The sequence below is a fragment of the Lissotriton vulgaris genome, chromosome 5 (genome assembly GCF_964263255.1).
Source record: "Lissotriton vulgaris chromosome 5, aLisVul1.2, whole genome shotgun sequence".
Lineage (NCBI taxonomy): Eukaryota > Metazoa > Chordata > Amphibia > Caudata > Salamandridae > Lissotriton > Lissotriton vulgaris.
The window spans coordinates 1535094051-1535115596 of record NC_141693.1 but is presented as its reverse complement, the minus strand read 5'-3'; positions in this window follow the sequence as shown (position 1 = coordinate 1535115596).

Sequence of the window (21546 nt, the reverse complement as noted above, 5' to 3'; positions counted from 1 at the left end):
AGACGGTTGGAATGCCAGAAACCGGTCCTCGGAAGCTTGTTTCCGGTCCAGGGAAGACATGGCTTGGCAGTTCGGGCTGGACTGTTCCCATGAGGCACAGGGTCAGACTGACTTTCTTATAGCCATGTCTGAACTGGGGTGGCAGAGTGGGCTAAAGAACAGTGATGGATTAAACCCAGATCTTTTGACTGGGTGTGAGTGTTTGATTGATTCAGATGCTCCGTCCATCACCACCCCCTTTTGTACCGCTTTTGGCCGCCATAAGTGTGGCAGGGTATGCTCAGTCGTGAGTCCCTTGCTCACTATGCCACTGGACTCAAGCAAGCCAGGCAGAAGACGGCTGGAATGTCAGAAACCGGTCCTAGGAAGCTTGTTTCCGGTCCAGGAAAGACATGGTTTGGCAGTTCGGGCTGGACTGTTCCCATGAGGCACAGGGTCCGACTGATTTGCATATAGCCATGTCTGAACTGGGGTGGCAGAGTGGGCTAAAGAACGGTGATGGATTAAACCCAGATCTTTTGACTGGGTGTGAGTGTTTGACTGATTCAGATGCTCCGTCCATCACCACCCCCTTTTGTACTGCTTTTGGCCGCCATATGTGTGGCAGGGTATGCTCAGTCGTGAGTCCCTTGCTCACTATGCCACTGGATTCAAGCAAGCCAGGCAGAAGACGGTTGGAATGCCAGAAACCGGTCCTTGGAAGCTTTTTTCGGGTCCAGGGAAGACATGGCTTGGCAGTTCGGGCTGGACTGTTCCCATGAGGCACAGGGTCAGACTGATTTTCTTATAGCCATGTCTGAACTGGGGTGGCAGAGTGGGCTAAAGAACAGTGATGGATTAAACCCAGATCTTTTGACTGGGTGTGAGTGTTTGAATGATTCAGATGCTCCAACCATCACCAACCCCCTTTTGTACCGCTTTTGGCCGCCATAAGTGTGGCAGGGTATGCTCAGACGTGAGTCCCTTGCTCACTTTGCCACTGGATTCAAGCAAGCCGGGCTGAAGACGGCTGGAATGCCAGAAACCGGTCCTCAGAAGCTTGTTTCCAGTCCAGGGAAGACATGGCTTGGCAATTCGGGCTGGACTGTTCCCATGAGGCACAGGGTCAGACTGATTTTCTTATAGCCATGTCTGAACTGGGGTGGCAGAGTGGGCTAAAGAAAAGTGATGGATTAAAACCCAGATCTTTTGACTGGGTGTGAGTGTTTGATTGATTCAGATGCTCCGTCCATCACTACCCCCTTTTGTACCGCTTTTGGCCGCCATAAGTGTGGCAGGGTATGCTCAGACGTGAGTCCCTTGCTCACTTTGCCACTGGATTCAAGCAAGCCGGGCTGAAGACTGCTGGAATGCCAGAAACCGGTTCTCAGAAGCTTGTTTCCAGTCCAGGGAAGACATGGCTTGGCAGTTCGGGCTGGACTGTTCCCATGAGGCACAGGGTCAGACTGATTTGCTTATAGCCATGTCTGAACTGGGGTGGCAGAGTGGGCTAAAGAACAGTGATGGATTAAACCCAGATCTTTTGACTGGGTGTGAGTGTTTGATTGATTCAGATGCTCAGTCCATCACCACCCCCTTTTGTACTGCTTTTGGCCGCCATAAGTGTGGCAGGGTATGCTCAGACGTGTGTCCCTTGCTCACTTTGCCACTGGATTCAAGCAAGCCGGGCTGAAGATGGCTGGAATGCCAGAAACCGGTCCTCAGAAGATTGATTCCGGTCCAGGGAAGACATAGCTTGGCAGTTTGGGCTGGACTGTTCCCATGAGGCACAGGGTCAGACTGATTTGCATATAGCCATGTCTGAACTGGGGTGGCAGAGTGGGCTAAAGAACGGTGATGGATTAAACCCAGATCTTTTGACTGGGTGTGAGTGTTTGATTGATTCAGATGCTCCGTCCATCACCACCCCCTTTTGTACCGCTTTTGGCCGCCATAAGTGTGGCAGGGTATGCTCAGACGTGAGTCCCTTGCTCACTTTGCCACTGGATTCAAGCGAGCCGGGCTGAAGACGGCTGGAATGTCAGAAACCGGTCCTTGGAAGCTTGTTTCCGGTCCAGGAAAGACATGGCTTGGCAGTTCGGGCTGGACTGTTCCCATGAGGCACAGGGTCAGACTGATTTGCATATAGCCATATCTGAACTGGGGTGGCAGAGTGGGCTAAAGAACGGTGATGGATTAAACCCAGATCTTTTGACTGGGTGTGAGTGTTTGACTGATTCAGATGCTCCGTCCATCACCACCCCCTTTTGTACCGCTTTTGGCCGCCATAAGTGTGGCAGGGTATGCTCAGTCGTGAGTCCCTTGCTCACTATGCCACTGGATTCAAGCAAGCCAGGCAGAAGACGGTTGGAATGCCAGAAACCGGTCTTCGGAAGCTTGTTTCCTGTCTAGGGAAGACATGGCTTGGCAGTTCGGGCTGGACTGTTCCCATGAGGCACAGGGTCAGACTGATTTGCATATAGCCATATCTGAACTGGGGTGGCAGAGTGGGCTAAAGAACGGTGATGGATTAAACCCAGATCTTTTGACTGGGTGTGAGTGTTTGACTGATTCAGATGCTCCGTCCATCACCACCCCCTTTTGTACCGCTTTTGGCCGCCATAAGTGTGGCAGGGTATGCTCAGTCGTGAGTCCCTTGCTCACTATGCCACTGGATTCAAACAAGCCAGGCAGAAGACGGTTGGAATGCCAGAAACCAGTCCTCGGAAGCTTGTTTCGGGTCCAGGGAAGACATGGCTTGGCAGTTTGGGCTGGACTGTTCCCATGAGGCACAGGGTCAGACTGATTTTCTTATAGCCATGTCTGAACTGGGGTGGCAGAGTGGGCTAAAGAACAGTGATGGATTAAACCCAGATCTTTTGACTGGGTGTGAGTGTTTGAATGATTCAGATGCTCCAACCATCACCAACCCCCTTTTGTACAGCTTTTGGCCGCCATAAGTGTGGCAGGGTATGCTCAGACGTGAGTTCCTTGCTCACTTTGCCACTGGATTCAAGCAAGCCGGGCTGAAGACGGCTGGAATGCCAGAAACCGGTCCTCAGAAGCTTGTTTCCAGTCCAGGGAAGACATGGCTTGGCAGTTCGGGCTGGACTGTTCCCATGAGGCACAGGGTCAGACTGATTTTCTTATAGCCATGTCTGAACTGGGGTGGCAGAGTGGGCTAAAGAAAAGTGATGGATTAAACCCAGATATTTTGACTGGGTGTGAGTGTTTGATTGATTCAGATGCTCCGTCCATCACCACCCCCTTTTGTACCGCTTTTGGCCGCCATAAGTGTGGCAGGGTATGCTCAGACGTGAGTCCCTTGCTCACTTTGCCACTGGATTCAAGCGAGCCGGGCTGAAGACGGCTGGAATGTCAGAAACCGGTCCTCGGAAGCTTGTTTCCGGTCCAGGAAAGACATGGCTTGGCAGTTCGGGCTGGACTGTTCCCATGAGGCACAGGGTCAGACTGATTTGCATATAGCCATGTCTGAACTGGGGTGGCAGAGTGGGCTAAAGAACGGTGATGGATTAAACCCAGATCTTTTGACTGGGTGTGAGTGTTTGACTGATTCAGATGCTCCGTCCATCACCACCCCCTTTTGTACCGCTTTTGGCCACCATAAGTGTGGCAGGGTATGCTCAGACGTGTGTCCCTTGCTCACTTTGCCACTGGATTCAAGCGAGCCGGGCTGAAGACGGCTGGAATGTCAGAAACCGGTCCTCGGAAGCTTGTTTCCGGTCCAGGAAAGACATGGCTTGGCAGTTCGGGCTGGACTGTCCCCATGAGGCACAGGGTCAGACTGATTTGCATATAGCCATGTCTGAACTGGGGTGGCAGAGTGGGCTAAAGAACGGTGATGGATTAAACCCAGATCTTTTGACTGGGTGTGAGTGTTTGACTGATTCAGATGCTCCGTCCATCACCACCCCCTTTTGTACCGCTTTTGGCCGCCATAAGTGTGGCAGGGTATGCTCAGTCGTGAGTCCCTTGCTCACTATGCCACTGGATTCAAGCAAGCCAGGCAGAAGACGGTTGGAATGCCAGAAACCGGTCCTCGGAAGCTTGTTTCCGGTCCAGGGAAGACATGGCTTGGCAGTTCGGGCTGGACTGTTCCCATGAGGCACAGGGTCAGACTGACTTTCTTATAGCCATGTCTGAACTGGGGTGGCAGAGTGGGCTAAAGAACAGTGATGGATTAAACCCAGATCTTTTGACTGGGTGTGAGTGTTTGATTGATTCAGAAGCTCCGTCCATCACCACCCCCTTTTGTACCGCTTTTGGCCGCCATAAGTGTGGCAGGGTATGCTCAGTCGTGAGTCCCTTGCTCACTATGCCACTGGATTCAAGCAAGCCAGGCAGAAGACGGTTGGAATGCCAGAAACCGGTCCTTGGAAGCTTTTTTCGGGTCCAGGGAAGACATGGCTTGGCAGTTCGGGCTGGACTGTTCCCATGAGGCACAGGGTCAGACTGATTTTCTTATAGCCATGTCTGAACTGGGGTGGCAGAGTGGGCTAAAGAACAGTGATGGATTAAACCCATATCTTTTGACTGGGTGTGAGTGTTTGAATGATTCAGATGCTCCAACCATCACCAACCCCCTTTTGTACCGCTTTTGGCCGCCATAAGTGTGGCAGGGTATGCTGAGACGTGAGTCCCTTGCTCACTTTGCCACTGGATTCAAGCAAGCCGGGCTGAAGACGGCTGGAATGCCAGAAACCGGTCCTCAGAAGCTTGTTTCCAGTCCAGGGAAGACATGGCTTGGCAGTTCGGGCTGGACTGTTCCCATGAGGCACAGGGTCAGACTGATTTTCTTATAGCCATGTCTGAACTGGGGTGGCAGAGTGGGCTAAAGAACAGTGATGGATTAAACCCAGATCTTTTGACTGGGTGTGAGTGTTTGATTGATTCAGATGCTCAGTCCATCACCACCCCCTTTTGTACTGCTTTTGGCCGCCATAAGTGTGGCAGGGTATGCTCAGACGTGTGTCCCTTGCTCACTTTGCCACTGGATTCAAGCAAGCCGGGCAGAAGATGGCTGGAATGCCAGAAACCGGTCCTCAGAAGATTGATTCCGGTCCAGGGAAGACATAGCTTGGCAGTTTGGGCTGGACTGTTCCCATGAGGCACAGGGTCAGACTGATTTGCATATAGCCATGTCTGAACTGGGGTGGCAGAGTGGGCTAAAGAACGGTGATGGATTAAACCCAGATCTTTTGACTGGGTGTGAGTGTTTGATTGATTCAGATGCTCTGTCCATCACCACCCCCTTTTGTACCGCTTTTGGCCGCCATAAGTGTGGCAGGGTATGCTCAGACGTGAGTCCCTTGCTCACTTTGCCACTGGATTCAAGCAAGCCGGGCTGAAGACGGCTGGAATGTCAGAAACCGGTCCTCGGAAGCTTGTTTCCGGTCCAGGAAAGACATGGCTTGGCAGTTTGGGCTGGACTGTTCCCATGAGGCACAGGGTCAGACTGATTTGCATATAGTAAGCATGGGCGAATTTTGCGAATCTCGCGTTCGCGAATTTTGCGGATTTGCGAACTCGCAATCCGCAAAATCCGCTAATTCCCGCGAATTTGCGGATTTTTTTTTTGTGTTCGCCCGTGTTTCTGCCAGTTCGCGAGGGTTTTTACAATTTCGCAATTTGCGAACTTACCTGTCGGGTCGCAAGTTTTGCGAACTTGTTGTTTCTACGTGTCCAGCCTGTTTGGGACACTCTTCTTCATCACTGCCACTCTCTGTCACCACTGCCACTCTCTGACTACTCATGCCACCCTCTGGCCCACCCATGCCACCCTCTGTTTCATCACCACACCCTCTGGTTGTCCAGTGTACATTATTTTCGGCAAAGCAAAGCACACCTTCCCTGCCTCAAGTGACCTGAATTAATTTGGGGCTGATTAATGTGTCACAGAATATTTTTTTAGCTGGCACCTGCTTCCTTAGTGCTTCCTGATTAGTGATCTTTTGCACTTGCTAAGTGCTTTCATTGTTGCAAAATTAGTTACAACACCTGCCCTGCCCCAACTGACAATAATGAATTAGGGGCTGATTAATGGATTTTAACTTCCAGCCTGGCTCCTGCTTGTCTCCCTTAGCTGTAATTCAGGACCTTTGTGGCATATGTGTAACTATTCTGAGGTTCAGAGCAGGGTCACATAATAGTTTCAACTGGCAACTGAACTCTGGAGGGGCCCCTCAGGAAGCACTACAGGAAATGGCTACTAATGATGAGCCTGAACTTTTGAACCTGGTAAGTAGTTTCAGTTTTGCTAAGATCGTATTTCTGCAATTTAGCACTTATTCGCGGGGCGCGAAGTTGTACTGGGAAGCCGCGAACTCACGCGAACAGTGCGAGCAGTGCGAGCAAAATCCGCTACTCGCGGATTTGCGGATTTTGCGGGAGATTCGCGAATCTCGCGGATTGCGAATTTCCCAAAAATCCGCAAAATCCGCGAGCGAAATGGATTTTCCGCCCATGCTGAGCATATAGCCATGTCTGAACTGGGGTGGCAGAGTGGGCTAAAGAACGGTGATGGATTAAACCCAGATCTTTTGACTGGGTGTGAGTGTTTGACTGATTCAGATGCTCCGTCCATCACCACCCCCTTTTGTACCGCTTTTGGCCGCCATAAGTGTGGCAGGGTATGCTCAGTCGTGAGTCCCTTGCTTACTATGCCACTGGATTCAAGCAAGCCAGGCAGAAGACGTTTGGAATGCCAGAAACCGGTCTTCGGAAGCTTGTTTCCGGTCCAGGGAAGACATGGCTTGGCAGTTCGGGCTGGACTGTTCCCATGAGGCACAGGGTCCGACTGATTTGCATATAGCCATGTCTGAACTGGGGTGGCAGAGTGGGCTAAAGAACGGTGATGGATTAAACCTAGATCTTTTGACTGGGTGTGAGTGTTTGACTGATTCAGATGCTCCGTCCATCACCACCCCCTTTTGTACCGCTTTTGGCCACCATAAGTGTGGCAGGGTATGCTCAGTCGTGAGTCCCTTGCTCACTATGCCACTGGATTCAAGCAAGCCAGGCAGAAGACGGTTGGAATGCCAGAAACCGGTCCTCGGAAGCTTGTTTCGGTCCAGGGAAGACATGGCTTGGCAGTTCGGGCTGGACTGTTCCCATGAGGCACAGGGTCAGACTGATTTTCTTATAGCCATGTCTGCACTGGGGTGGCAGAGTGGGCTAAAGAACAGTGATGGATTAAACCCAGATCTTTTGAATGGGTGTGAGTGTTTGAATGATTCAGATGCTCCAACCATCACCAACCCCCTTTTGTACCGCTTTTGGCCGCCATAAGTGTGGCAGGGTATGCTCAGACGTGAGTCCCTTGCTCACTTTGCCACTGGATTCAAGCAAGCCGGGCTGAAGACTGCTGGAATTCCAGAAACCGGTTCTCAGAAGCTTGTTTCCAGTCCAGGGAAGACATGGCTTGGCAGTTCGGGCTGGACTGTTCCCATGAGGCACAGGGTCAGACTGATTTGCTTATAGCCATGTCTGAACTGGGGTGGCAGAGTGGGCTAAAGAACGGTGATGGATTAAACCCAGATCTTTTGACTGGGTGTGAGTGTTTGATTGATTCAGATGCTCCGTCCATCACCACCCCCTTTTGTACCGCTTTTGGCCGCCATAAGTGTGGCAGGGTATGCTCAGTCGTGAGTCCCTTGCTCACTATGCCACTGGACTCAAGCAAGCCAGGCAGAAGACGGCTGGAATGTCAGAAACCGGTCCTCGGAAGCTTGTTTCCGGTCCAGGAAAGACATGGTTTGGCAGTTCGGGCTGGACTGTTCCCATGAGGCACAGGGTCCGACTGATTTGCATATAGCCATGTCTGAACTGGGGTGGCAGAGTGGGCTAAAGAACGGTGATGGATTAAACCCAGATCTTTTGACTGGGTGTGAGTGTTTGACTGATTCAGATGCTCCGTCCATCACCACCCCCTTTTGTACCGCTTTTGGCCGCCATATGTGTGGCAGGGTATGCTCAGTCGTGAGTCCCTTGCTCACTATGCCACTGGATTCAAGCAAGCCAGGCAGAAGACGGTTGGAATGCCAGAAACCGGTCCTTGGAAGCTTGTTTCGGGTCCAGGGAAGACATGGCTTGGCAGTTCGGGCTGGACTGTTCCCATGAGGCACAGGGTCAGACTGATTTTCTTATAGCCATGTCTGCACTGGGGTGGCAGAGTGGGCTAAAGAACAGTGATGGATTAAACCCAGATCTTTTGAATGGGTGTGAGTGTTTGAATGATTCAGATGCTCCAACCATCACCAACCCCCTTTTGTACCGCTTTTGGCCGCCATAAGTGTGGCAGGGTATGCTCAGACATGAGTCCCTTGCTCACTTTGCCACTGGATTCAAGCAAGCCGGGCTGAAGACTGCTGGAATTCCAGAAACCAGTTCTCAGAAGCTTGTTTCCAGTCCAGGGAAGACATGGCTTGGCAGTTCGGGCTGGACTGTTCCCATGAGGCACAGGGTCAGACTGATTTGCTTATAGCCATGTCTGAACTGGGGTGGCAGAGTGGGCTAAAGAACGGTGATGGATTAAACCCAGATCTTTTGACTGGGTGTGAGTGTTTGATTGATTCAGATGCTCCGTCCATCACCACCCCCTTTTGTACCGCTTTTGGCCGCCATAAGTGTGACAGGGTATGCTCAGACGTGAGTCCCTTGCTCACTTTGCCACTGGATTCAAGCGAGCCGGGCTGAAGACGGCTGGAATGTCAGAAACCGGTCCTCGGAAGCTTGTTTCCGGTCCAGGAAAGACATGGCTTGGCAGTTCGGGCTGGACTGTCCCCATGAGGCACAGGGTCAGACTGATTTGCATATAGCCATGTCTGAACTGGGGTGGCAGAGTGGGCTAAAGAACGGTGATGGATTAAACCCAGATCTTTTGACTGGGTGTGAGTGTTTGACTGATTCAGATGCTCCGTCCATCACCACCCCCTTTTGTACCGCTTTTGGCCGCCATAAGTGTGGCAGGGTATGCTCAGTCGTGAGTCCCTTGCTCACTATGCCACTGGATTCAAGCAAGCCAGGCAGAAGACGGTTGGAATGCCAGAAACCGGTCCTCGGAAGCTTGTTTCCGGTCCAGGGAAGACGTGGCTTGGCATTTCGGGCTGGACTGTTCCCATGAGGCACAGGGTCAGACTGACGTTCTTATAGCCATGTCTGAACTGGGGTGGCAGAGTGGGCTAAAGAACAGTGATGGATTAAACCCAGATCTTTTGACTGGGTGTGAGTGTTTGATTGATTCAGATGCTCCGTCCATCACCACCCCCTTTTGTACCGCTTTTGGCCGCCATAAGTGTGGCAGGGTATGCTCAGTCGTGAGTCCCTTGCTCACTATGCCACTGGACTCAAGCAAGCCAGGCAGAAGACGGCTGGAATGTCAGAAACCAGTCCTCGGAAGCTTGTTTCCGGTCCAGGAAAGACATGGTTTGGCAGTTCGGGCTGGACTGTTCCCATGAGGCACAGGGTCCGACTGATTTGCATATAGCCATGTCTGAACTGGGGTGGCAGAGTGGGCTAAAGAACGGTGATGGATTAAACCCAGATCTTTTGACTGGGTGTGAGTGTTTGACTGATTCAGATGCTCCGTCCATCACCACCCCCTTTTGTACCGCTTTTGGCTGCCATAAGTGTGGCAGGGTATGCTCAGTCGTGAGTCCCTTGCTCACTATGCCACTGGATTCAAGCAAGCCAGGCAGAAGACGGTTGGAATGCCAGAAACCGGTCTTCGGAAGCTTGTTTCCTGTCTAGGGAAGACATGGCTTGGCAGTTCGGGCTGGACTGTTCCCATGAGGCACAGGGTCAGACTGATTTGCATATAGCCATATCTGAACTGGGGTGGCAGAGTGGGCTAAAGAACGGTGATGGATTAAACCCAGATCTTTTGACTGGGTGTGAGTGTTTGACTGATTCAGATGCTCCGTCCATCACCACCCCCTTTTGTACCGCTTTTGGCCGCCATAAGTGTGGCAGGGTATGCTCAGTCGTGAGTCCCTTGCTCACTATGCCACTGGATTCAAACAAGCCAGGCAGAAGACGGTTGGAATGCCAGAAACCAGTCCTCGGAAGCTTGTTTCGGGTCCAGGGAAGACATGGCTTGGCAGTTTGGGCTGGACTGTTCCCATGAGGCACAGGGTCAGACTGATTTTCTTATAGCCATGTCTGAACCGGGGTGGCAGAGTGGGCTAAAGAACAGTGATGGATTAAACCCAGATCTTTTGACTGGGTGTGAGTGTTTGAATGATTCAGATGCTCCAACCATCACCAACCCCCTTTTGTACAGCTTTTGGCCGCCATAAGTGTGGCAGGGTATGCTCAGACGTGAGTTCCTTGCTCACTTTGCCACTGGATTCAAGCAAGCCAGGCAGAAGACGGTTGGAATGCCAGAAACCGGTCTTCGGAAGCTTGTTTCCTGTCTAGGGAAGACATGGCTTGGCAGTTCGGGCTGGACTGTTCCCATGAGGCACAGGGTCAGACTGATTTGCATATAGCCATATCTGAACTGGGGTGGCAGAGTGGGCTAAAGAACGGTGATGGATTAAACCCAGATCTTTTGACTGGGTGTGAGTGTTTGACTGATTCAGATGCTCCGTCCATCACCACCCCCTTTTGTACCGCTTTTGGCCGCCATAAGTGTGGCAGGGTATGCTCAGTCGTGAGTCCCTTGCTCACTATGCCACTGGATTCAAACAAGCCAGGCAGAAGACGGTTGGAATGCCAGAAACCAGTCCTCGGAAGCTTGTTTCGGGTCCAGGGAAGACATGGCTTGGCAGTTTGGGCTGGACTGTTCCCATGAGGCACAGGGTCAGACTGATTTTCTTATAGCCATGTCTGAACTGGGGTGGCAGAGTGGGCTAAAGAACAGTGATGGATTAAACCCAGATCTTTTGACTGGGTGTGAGTGTTTGAATGATTCAGATGCTCCAACCATCACCAACCCCCTTTTGTACAGCTTTTGGCCGCCATAAGTGTGGCAGGGTATGCTCAGACGTGAGTTCCTTGCTCACTTTGCCACTGGATTCAAGCAAGCCGGGCTGAAGACGGCTGGAATGCCAGAAACCGGTCCTCAGAAGCTTGTTTCCAGTCCAGGGAAGACATGGCTTGGCAGTTCGGGCTGGACTGTTCCCATGAGGCACAGGGTCAGACTGATTTTCTTATAGCCATGTCTGAACTGGGGTGGCAGAGTGGGCTAAAGAAAAGTGATGGATTAAACCCAGATATTTTGACTGGGTGTGAGTGTTTGATTGATTCAGATGCTCCGTCCATCACCACCCCCTTTTGTACCGCTTTTGGCCGCCATAAGTGTGGCAGGGTATGCTCAGACGTGAGTCCCTTGCTCACTTTGCCACTGGATTCAAGCGAGCCGGGCTGAAGACGGCTGGAATGTCAGAAACCGGTCCTCGGAAGCTTGTTTCCGGTCCAGGAAAGACATGGCTTGGCAGTTCGGGCTGGACTGTTCCCATGAGGCACAGGGTCAGACTGATTTGCATATAGCCATGTCTGAACTGGGGTGGCAGAGTGGGCTAAAGAACGGTGATGGATTAAACCCAGATCTTTTGACTGGGTGTGAGTGTTTGACTGATTCAGATGCTCCGTCCATCACCACCCCCTTTTGTACCGCTTTTGGCCACCATAAGTGTGGCAGGGTATGCTCAGACGTGTGTCCCTTGCTCACTTTGCCACTGGATTCAAGCGAGCCGGGCTGAAGACGGCTGGAATGTCAGAAACCGGTCCTCGGAAGCTTGTTTCCGGTCCAGGAAAGACATGGCTTGGCAGTTCGGGCTGGACTGTCCCCATGAGGCACAGGGTCAGACTGATTTGCATATAGCCATGTCTGAACTGGGGTGGCAGAGTGGGCTAAAGAACGGTGATGGATTAAACCCAGATCTTTTGACTGGGTGTGAGTGTTTGACTGATTCAGATGCTCCGTCCATCACCACCCCCTTTTGTACCGCTTTTGGCCGCCATAAGTGTGGCAGGGTATGCTCAGTCGTGAGTCCCTTGCTCACTATGCCACTGGATTCAAGCAAGCCAGGCAGAAGACGGTTGGAATGCCAGAAACCGGTCCTCGGAAGCTTGTTTCCGGTCCAGGGAAGACATGGCTTGGCAGTTCGGGCTGGACTGTTCCCATGAGGCACAGGGTCAGACTGACTTTCTTATAGCCATGTCTGAACTGGGGTGGCAGAGTGGGCTAAAGAACAGTGATGGATTAAACCCAGATCTTTTGACTGGGTGTGAGTGTTTGATTGATTCAGATGCTCCGTCCATCACCACCCCCTTTTGTACCGCTTTTGGCCGCCATAAGTGTGGCAGGGTATGCTCAGTCGTGAGTCCCTTGCTCACTATGCCACTGGACTCAAGCAAGCCAGGCAGAAGACGGCTGGAATGTCAGAAACCGGTCCTCGGAAGCTTGTTTCCGGTCCAGGAAAGACATGGTTTGGCAGTTCGGGCTGGACTGTTCCCATGAGGCACAGGGTCCGACTGATTTGCATATAGCCATGTCTGAACTGGGGTGGCAGAGTGGGCTAAAGAACGGTGATGGATTAAACCCAGATCTTTTGACTGGGTGTGAGTGTTTGACTGATTCAGATGCTCCGTCCATCACCACCCCCTTTTTTACCGCTTTTGGCCGCCATATGTGTGGCAGGGTATGCTCAGTCGTGAGTCCCTTGCTCACTATGCCACTGGATTCAAGCAAGCCAGGCAGAAGACGGTTGGAATGCCAGAAACCGGTCCTTGGAAGCTTTTTTCGGGTCCAGGGAAGACATGGCTTGGCAGTTCGGGCTGGACTGTTCCCATGAGGCACAGGGTCAGACTGATTTTCTTATAGCCATGTCTGAACTGGGGTGGCAGAGTGGGCTAAAGAACAGTGATGGATTAAACCCATATCTTTTGACTGGGTGTGAGTGTTTGAATGATTCAGATGCTCCAACCATCACCAACCCCCTTTTGTACCGCTTTTGGCCGCCATAAGTGTGGCAGGGTATGCTCAGACGTGAGTCCCTTGCTCACTTTGCCACTGGATTCAAGCAAGCCGGGCTGAAGACGGCTGGAATGCCAGAAACCGGTCCTCAGAAGCTTGTTTCCAGTCCAGGGAAGACATGGCTTGGCAGTTCGGGCTGGACTGTTCCCATGAGGCACAGGGTCAGACTGATTTTCTTATAGCCATGTCTGAACTGGGGTGGCAGAGTGGGCTAAAGAACAGTGATGGATTAAACCCAGATCTTTTGACTGGGTGTGAGTGTTTGATTGATTCAGATGCTCAGTCCATCACCACCCCCTTTTGTACTGCTTTTGGCCGCCATAAGTGTGGCAGGGTATGCTCAGACGTGTGTCCCTTGCTCACTTTGCCACTGGATTCAAGCAAGCCGGGCAGAAGATGGCTGGAATGCCAGAAACCGGTCCTCAGAAGATTGATTCCGGTCCAGGGAAGACATAGCTTGGCAGTTTGGGCTGGACTGTTCCCATGAGGCACAGGGTCAGACTGATTTGCATATAGCCATGTCTGAACTGGGGTGGCAGAGTGGGCTAAAGAACGGTGATGGATTAAACCCAGATCTTTTGACTGGGTGTGAGTGTTTGATTGATTCAGATGCTCTGTCCATCACCACCCCCTTTTGTACCGCTTTTGGCCGCCATAAGTGTGGCAGGGTATGCTCAGACGTGAGTCCCTTGCTCACTTTGCCACTGGATTCAAGCAAGCCGGGCTGAAGACGGCTGGAATGTCAGAAACCGGTCCTCGGAAGCTTGTTTCCGGTCCAGGAAAGACATGGCTTGGCAGTTTGGGCTGGACTGTTCCTATGAGGCACAGGGTCAGACTGATTTGCATATAGTAAGCATGGGCGAATTTTGCGAATCTCGCGTTCGCGAATTTTGCGGATTTGCGAACTCGCAATCCGCAAAATCCGCTAATTCCCGCGAATTTGCGGATTTTTTTTTTTTGTGTTCGCCCGTGTTTCTGCCAGTTCGCGAGGGTTTTTACAATTTCGCAATTTGCGAACTTACCTGTCGGGTCGCAAGTTTTGCGAACTTGTTGTTTCTACGTGTCCAGCCTGTTTGGGACACTCTTCTTCATCACTGCCACTCTCTGTCACCACTGCCACTCTCTGACTACTCATGCCACCCTCTGGCCCACCCATGCCACCCTCTGTTTCATCACCACACCCTCTGGTTGTCCAGTGTACATTATTTTCGGCAAAGCAAAGCAAACCTTCCCTGCCTCAAGTGACCTGAATTAATTTGGGGCTGATTAATGTGTCACAGAATATTTTTTTAGCTGGCACCTGCTTCCTTAGTGCTTCCTGATTAGTGATCTTTTGCACTTGCTAAGTGCTTTCATTGTTGCAAAATTAGTTACAACACCTGCCCTGCCCCAACTGACAATAATGAATTAGGGGCTGATTAATGGATTTTAACTTCCAGCCTGGCTCCTGCTTGTCTCCCTTAGCTGTAATTCAGGACCTTTGTGGCATATGTGTAACTATTCTGAGGTTCAGAGCAGGGTCACATAATAGTTTCAACTGGCAACTGAACTCTGGAGGGGCCCCTCAGGAAGCACTACAGGAAATGGCTACTAATGATGAGCCTGAACTTTTGAACCTGGTAAGTAGTTTCAATTTTGCTAAGATCGTATTTCTGCAATTTAGCACTTATTCGCGGGGCGCGAAGTTGTACTGGGAAGCCGCGAACTCACGCGAACAGTGCGAGCAGTGCAAGCAAAATCCGCTACTCGCGGATTTGCGGATTTTGCGGGAGATTCGCGAATCTCGCGGATTGCGAATTTCCCAAAAATCCGCAAAATCCGCAAGCGAAATGGATTTTCCGCCCATGCTGAGCATATAGCCATGTCTGAACTGGGGTGGCAGAGTGGGCTAAAGAACGGTGATGGATTAAACCCAGATCTTTTGACTGGGTGTGAGTGTTTGACTGATTCAGATGCTCCGTCCATCACCACCCCCTTTTGTACCGCTTTTGGCCGCCATAAGTGTGGCAGGGTATGCTCAGTCGTGAGTCCCTTGCTCACTATGCCACTGGACTCAAGCAAGCCAGGCAGAAGACGGCTGGAATGTCAGAAACCGGTCCTCGGAAGCTTGTTTCCGGTCCAGGAAAGACATGGTTTGGCAGTTCAGGCTGGACTGTTCCCATGAGGCACAGGGTCCGACTGATTTGCATATAGCCATGTCTGAACTGGGGTGGCAGAGTGGGCTAAAGAACGGTGATGGATTAAACCCAGATCTTTTGACTGGGTGTGAGTGTTTGACTGATTCAGATGCTCCGTCCATCACCACCCCCTTTTTTACCGCTTTTGGCCGCCATATGTGTGGCAGGGTATGCTCAGTCGTGAGTCCCTTGCTCACTATGCCACTGGATTCAAGCAAGCCAGGCAGAAGACGGTTGGAATGCCAGAAACCGGTCCTTGGAAGCTTTTTTCGGGTCCAGGGAAGACATGGCTTGGCAGTTCGGGCTGGACTGTTCCCATGAGGCACAGGGTCAGACTGATTTTCTTATAGCCATGTCTGAACTGGGGTGGCAGAGTGGGCTAAAGAACAGTGATGGATTAAACCCATATCTTTTGACTGGGTGTGAGTGTTTGAATGATTCAGATGCTCCAACCATCACCAACCCCCTTTTGTACCGCTTTTGGCCGCCATAAGTGTGGCAGGGTATGCTCAGACGTGAGTCCCTTGCTCACTTTGCCACTGGATTCAAGCAAGCCGGGCTGAAGACGGCTGGAATGCCAGAAACCGGTCCTCAGAAGCTTGTTTCCAGTCCAGGGAAGACATGGCTTGGCAGTTCGGGCTGGACTGTTCCCATGAGGCACAGGGTCAGACTGATTTTCTTATAGCCATGTCTGAACTGGGGTGGCAGAGTGGGCTAAAGAACAGTGATGGATTAAACCCAGATCTTTTGACTGGGTGTGAGTGTTTGATTGATTCAGATGCTCAGTCCATCACCACCCCCTTTTGTACTGCTTTTGGCCGCCATAAGTGTGGCAGGGTATGCTCAGACGTGTGTCCCTTGCTCACTTTGCCACTGGATTCAAGCAAGCCGGGCAGAAGATGGCTGGAATGCCAGAAACCGGTCCTCAGAAGATTGATTCCGGTCCAGGGAAGACATAGCTTGGCAGTTTGGGCTGGACTGTTCCCATGAGGCACAGGGTCAGACTGATTTGCATATAGCCATGTCTGAACTGGGGTGGCAGAGTGGGCTAAAGAACGGTGATGGATTAAACCCAGATCTTTTGACTGGGTGTGAGTGTTTGATTGATTCAGATGCTCTGTCCATCACCACCCCCTTTTGTACCGCTTTTGGCCGCCATAAGTGTGGCAGGGTATGCTCAGACGTGAGTCCCTTGCTCACTTTGCCACTGGATTCAAGCAAGCCGGGCTGAAGACGGCTGGAATGTCAGAAACCGGTCCTCGGAAGCTTGTTTCCGGTCCAGGAAAGACATGGCTTGGCAGTTTGGGCTGGACTGTTCCCATGAGGCACAGGGTCAGACTGATTTGCATATAGTAAGCATGGGCGAATTTTGCGAATCTCGCGTTCGCGAATTTTGCGGATTTGCGAACTCGCAATCCGCAAAATCCGCTAATTCCCGCGAATTTGCGGATTTTTTTTTTTTGTGTTCGCCCGTGTTTCTGCCAGTTCGCGAGGGTTTTTACAATTTCGCAATTTGCGAACTTACCTGTCGGGTCGCAAGTTTTGCGAACTTGTTGTTTCTACGTGTCCAGCCTGTTTGGGACACTCTTCTTCATCACTGCCACTCTCTGTCACCACTGCCACTCTCTGACTACTCATGCCACCCTCTGGCCCACCCATGCCACCCTCTGTTTCATCACCACACCCTCTGGTTGTCCAGTGTACATTATTTTCGGCAAAGCAAAGCACACCTTCCCTGCCTCAAGTGACCTGAATTAATTTGGGGCTGATTAATGTGTCACAGAATATTTTTTTAGCTGGCACCTGCTTCCTTAGTGCTTCCTGATTAGTGATCTTTTGCACTTGCTAAGTGCTTTCATTGTTGCAAAATTAGTTACAACACCTGCCCTGCCCCAACTGACAATAATGAATTAGGGGCTGATTAATGGATTTTAACTTCCAGCCTGGCTCCTGCTTGTCTCCCTTAGCTGTAATTCAGGACCTTTGTGGCATATGTGTAACTATTCTGAGGTTCAGAGCAGGGTCACATAATAGTTTCAACTGGCAACTGAACTCTGGAGGGGCCCCTCAGGAAGCACTACAGGAAATGGCTACTAATGATGAGCCTGAACTTTTGAACCTGGTAAGTAGTTTCAGTTTTGCTAAGGTCGTATTTCTGCAATTTAGCACTTATTCGCGGGGCGCGAAGTTGTACTGGGAAGCCGCGAACTCACGCGAACAGTGCGAGCAGTGCGAGCAAAATCCGCTACTCGCGGATTTGCGGATTTTGCGGGAGATTCGCGAATCTCGCGGATTGCGAATTTCCCAAAAATCCGCAAAATCCGCGAGCGAAATGGATTTTCCGCCCATGCTGAGCATATAGCCATGTCTGAACTGGGGTGGCAGAGTGGGCTAAAGAACGGTGATGGATTAAACCCAGATCTTTTGACTGGGTGTGAGTGTTTGACTGATTCAGATGCTCCGTCCATCACCACCCCCTTTTGTACCGCTTTTGGCCGCCATAAGTGTGGCAGGGTATGCTCAGTCGTGAGTCCCTTGCTCACTATGCCACTGGATTCAAGCAAGCCAGGCAGAAGACGTTTGGAATGCCAGAAACCGGTCTTCGGAAGCTTGTTTCCGGTCCAGGGAAGACATGGCTTGGCAGTTCGGGCTGGACTGTTCCCATGAGGCACAGGGTCCGACTGATTTGCATATAGCCATGTCTGAACTGGGGTGGCAGAGTGGGCTAAAGAACGGTGATGGATTAAACCTAGATCTTTTGACTGGGTGTGAGTGTTTGACTGATGCAGATGCTCCGTCCATCACCACCCCCTTTTGTACCGCTTTTGGCCACCATAAGTGTGGCAGGGTATGCTCAGTCGTGAGTCCCTTGCTCACTATGCCACTGGATTCAAGCAAGCCAGGCAGAAGACGGTTGGAATGCCAGAAACCGGTCCTCGGAAGCTTGTTTCGGGTCCAGGGAAGACATGGCTTGGCAGTTCGGGCTGGACTGTTCCCATGAGGCACAGGGTCAGACTGATTTTCTTATAGCCATGTCTGCACTGGGGTGGCAGAGTGGGCTAAAGAACAGTGATGGATTAAACCCAGATCTTTTGACTGGGTGTGAGTGTTTGAATGATTCAGATGCTCCAACCATCACCAACCCCCTTTTGTACCGCTTTTGGCCGCCATAAGTGTGGCAGGGTATGCTCAGACGTGAGTCCCTTGCTCACTTTGCCACTGGATTCAAGCAAGCCGGGCTGAAGACTGCTGGAATGCCAGAAACCGGTTCTCAGAAGCTTGTTTCCAGTCCAGGGAAGACATGGCTTGGCAGTTCGGGCTGGACTGTTCCCATGAGGCACAGGGTCAGACTGATTTGCTTATAGCCATGTCTGAACTGGGGTGGCAGAGTGGGCTAAAGAACGGTGATGGATTAAACCCAGATCTTTTGACTGGGTGTGAGTGTTTGATTGATTCAGATGCTCCGTCCATCACCACCCCCTTTTGTACCGCTTTTGGCCACCATAAGTGTGGCAGGGTATGCTCAGACGTGAGTCCCTTGCTCACTTTGCCACTGGATTCAAGCGAGCCGGGCTGAAGACGGCTGGAATGTCAGAAACCGGTCCTCGGAAGCTTGTTTCCGGTCCAGGAAAGACATGGCTTGGCAGTTCGGGCTGGACTGTCCCCATGAGGCACAGGGTCAGACTGATTTGCATATAGCCATGTCTGAACTGGGGTGGCAGAGTGGGCTAAAGAACGGTGATGGATTAAACCCAGATCTTTTGACTGGGTGTGAGTGTTTGACTGATTCAGATGCTCCGTCCATCACCACCCCCTTTTGTACCGCTTTTGGCCGCCATAAGTGTGGCAGGGTATGCTCAGTCGTGAGTCCCTTGCTCACTATGCCACTGGATTCAAGCAAGCCAGGCAGAAGACGGTTGGAATGCCAGAAACCGGTCCTCGGAAGCTTGTTTCCGGTCCAGGGAAGACATGGCTTGGCAGTTCGGGCTGGACTGTTCCCATGAGGCACAGGGTCAGACTGACTTTCTTATTGCCATGTCTGAACTGGGGTGGCAGAGTGGGCTAAAGAACAGTGTTGGATTAAACCCAGATCTTTTGACTGGGTGTGAGTGTTTGATTGATTCAGATGCTCCGTCCATCACCACCCCCTTTTGTACCGCTTTTGGCCGCCATAAGTGTGGCAGGGTATGCTCAGTCGTGAGTCCCTTGCTCACTATGCCACTGGACTCAAGCAAGCCAGGCAGAAGACGGCTGGAATGTCAGAAACCGGTCCTCGGAAGCTTGTTTCCGGTCCAGGAAAGACATGGTTTGGCAGTTCGGGCTGGACTGTTCCCATGAGGCACAGGGTCCGACTGATTTGCATATAGCCATGTCTGAACTGGGGTGGCAGAGTGGGCTAAAGAACGGTGATGGATTAAACCCAGATCTTTTGACTGGGTGTGAGTGTTTGACTGATTCAGATGCTCCGTCCATCACCACCCCCTTTTGTACCGCTTTTGGCCGCCATATGTGTGGCAGGGTATGCTCAGTCGTGAGTCCCTTGCTCACTATGCCACTGGATTCAAGCAAGCCAGGCAGAAGACGGTTGGAATGCCAGAAACCGGTCCTTGGAAGCTTGTTTCGGGTCCAGGGAAGACATGGCTTGGCAGTTCGGGCTGGACTGTTCCCATGAGGCACAGGGTCAGACTGATTTTCTTATAGCCATGTCTGCACTGGGGTGGCAGAGTGGGCTAAAGAACAGTGATGGATTAAACCCAGATCTTTTGAATGGGTGTGAGTGTTTGAATGATTCAGATGCTCCAACCATCACCAACCCCCTTTTGTACCGCTTTTGGCCGCCATAAGTGTGGCAGGGTATGCTCAGACATGAGTCCCTTGCTCACTTTGCCACTGGATTCAAGCAAGCCGGGCTGAAGACTGCTGGAATTCCAGAAACCAGTTCTCAGAAGCTTGTTTCCAGTCCAGGGAAGACATGGCTTGGCAGTTCGGGCTGGACTGTTCCCATGAGGCACAGGGTCAGACTGATTTGCTTATAGCCATGTCTGAACTGGGGTGGCAGAGTGGGCTAAAGAACGGTGATGGATTAAACCCAGATCTTTTGACTGGGTGTGAGTGTTTGATTGATTCAGATGCTCCGTCCATCACCACCCCCTTTTGTACCGCTTTTGGCCGCCATAAGTGTGACAGGGTATGCTCAGACGTGAGTCCCTTGCTCACTTTGCCACTGGATTCAAGCGAGCCGGGCTGAAGACGGCTGGAATGTCAGAAACCGGTCCTCGGAAGCTTGTTTCCGGTCCAGGAAAGACATGGCTTGGCAGTTCGGGCTGGACTGTCCCCATGAGGCACAGGGTCAGACTGATTTGCATATAGCCATGTCTGAACTGGGGTGGCAGAGTGGGCTAAAGAACGGTGATGGATTAAACCCAGATCTTTTGACTGGGTGTGAGTGTTTGACTGATTCAGATGCTCCGTCCATCACCACCCCCTTTTGTACCGCTTTTGGCCGCCATAAGTGTGGCAGGGTATGCTCAGTCGTGAGTCCCTTGCTCACTATGCCACTGGATTCAAGCAAGCCAGGCAGAAGACGGTTGGAATGCCAGAAACCGGTCCTCGGAAGCTTGTTTCCGGTCCAGGGAAGACGTGGCTTGGCAGTTCGGGCTGGACTGTTCCCATGAGGCACAGGGTCAGACTGACGTTCTTATAGCCATGTCTGAACTGGGGTGGCAGAGTGGGCTAAAGAACAGTGATGGATTAAACCCAGATCTTTTGACTGGGTGTGAGTGTTTGATTGATTCAGATGCTCCGTCCATCACCACCCCCTTTTGTACCGCTTTTGGCCGCCATAAGTGTGGCAGGGTATGCTCAGTCGTGAGTCCCTTGCTCACTATGCCACTGGACTCAAGCAAGCCAGGCAGAAGACGGCTGGAATGTCAGAAACCAGTCCTCGGAAGCTTGTTTCCGGTCCAGGAAAGACATGGTTTGGCAGTTCGGGCTGGACTGTTCCCATGAGGCACAGGGTCCGACTGATTTGCATATAGCCATGTCTGAACTGGGGTGGCAGAGTGGGCTAAAGAACGGTGATGGATAAAAACCCAGATCTTTTGACTGGGTGTGAGTGTTTGACTGATTCAGATGCTCCGTCCATCACCACCCCCTTTTGTACCGCTTTTGGCCGCCATATGTGTGGCAGGGTATGCTCAGTCGTGAGTCCCTTGCTCACTATGCCACTGGATTCAAGCAAGCCAGGCAGAAGACGGTTGGAATGCCAGAAACCGGTCCTTGGAAGCTTTTTTCGGGTCCAGGGAAGACATGGCTTGGCAGTTCGGGCTGGACTGTTCCCATGAGGCACAGGGTCAGACTGATTTTCTTATAGCCATGTCTGAACTGGGG